The sequence below is a fragment of the Pseudorca crassidens genome, chromosome 3 (assembly GCF_039906515.1).
Source record: "Pseudorca crassidens isolate mPseCra1 chromosome 3, mPseCra1.hap1, whole genome shotgun sequence".
NCBI lineage: Eukaryota > Metazoa > Chordata > Mammalia > Artiodactyla > Delphinidae > Pseudorca > Pseudorca crassidens.
Genome location: NC_090298.1, coordinates 19,619,178 through 19,620,398, shown reverse-complemented (window position 1 = coordinate 19,620,398; position 1,221 = coordinate 19,619,178). Strand labels below are relative to the sequence as shown.

At 36.9% G+C, this 1,221-nt stretch overlaps 1 pseudogene; it reads left to right on the top strand.

The window, feature by feature from the left end:
• The first annotated feature begins 292 nt into the window (after positions 1 to 292).
• LOC137220640 (vacuolar protein sorting-associated protein 29 pseudogene) lies at positions 293 to 920 on the top strand (annotated as a pseudogene).
• The last annotated feature ends 301 nt before the right edge of the window (positions 921 to 1,221 follow it).

The window sequence follows — 1,221 nt, the reverse complement described above, 5'->3', positions numbered from 1 at the left end:
AAGAAAAAAGTTTTAAATGCTGGAAGTCAGAAACTTTATAACAGAAATGAAGGGTGCCCTTTGGACTCATCAATAGATTGGAAATTGCTGAGGAAAGAGTCAGTGAGCTAAAAGACATGTCAAAAGAAACTTCGCAAACTGAAAAGCAAGAGAAAAATGAAAAAAATCAAAAAGTACATCCAAGAACTATGATAAATATATAAACAATGTAATACATGTAATCCAGAAGAAGAGAGAAAGGGATGGAAAAATATTTGAGACGCTGAGGCGTCTGAGGAAGGGAGGGTGGCGGCAGCGGTGCTGGTGACTGAGCGGAGCTCAGTGACAGGATGTTGGTGTTGGTATTAGGAGACCTGCACATCCCACACTGGAGCAACAGTTTGCCAGCTAAATTCAAAAAACTGCTGGTGCCAGGAATGATTCAGCACACTCTCTGCACTGGAAACCTTTGTACCGAAGAGAGTTATGACTATCTCCAGACTCTGGCTGGCGATGTTCATATTGTGAGAGGAGACTTCAATGAGAATCTGAATTATCAAGAACAGAAAGTCGTTAACTGTTGGGCAGTTCAAAATTGGTTTGATCCATGGACATCAAGTTATTCCATGGGGAGATATGGCCAGCTTAGCTCTGTTGCAGAGGCAATTTGATGTGGATATTCTTATTTCAGGACACACAGAAATATTTGAACATTTGAGCATGAAAATAAAGTCTACATTAATCCAGGTTCTGCCACAGGAGCATATAATGCCTTGGAAACAAACATTATTCCTTCATTTGTGTTGATGGATATCCAGGCTTCTACACTTGTCACTTGTGTGTATCAGCTAATTAGAGACGTCCTGAAAGTAGAACGAATCGAATACAAAAAATCATAAAGCGAGGCGTGTCCTGATGATTTTTCTGTTGGGTTTTTTTTTGTTTTTCATTTCCCTGTTCAACTCAAGTAATTAATCGTTTAAGAGCCACAAAATTGTATCACTTTTATAATATTTTGCAGTAAAACATAATCTCGTTTTCTGTTAATACAATGTTCTAAGCTTCTTGTAAACTATAAGATTATATTTAGTTTAAGTATATGATTTCTATGAAAAAATGTCCACCACACAGTAAATGGTCACATGTTAAGAAAAATTTATCCTTGTAAATATCTTCATGGTTGATATTTGGAACTTTATTACCAAAGTAGTGCATGAGGGGAAAGAAACTAGATTTTCTTGT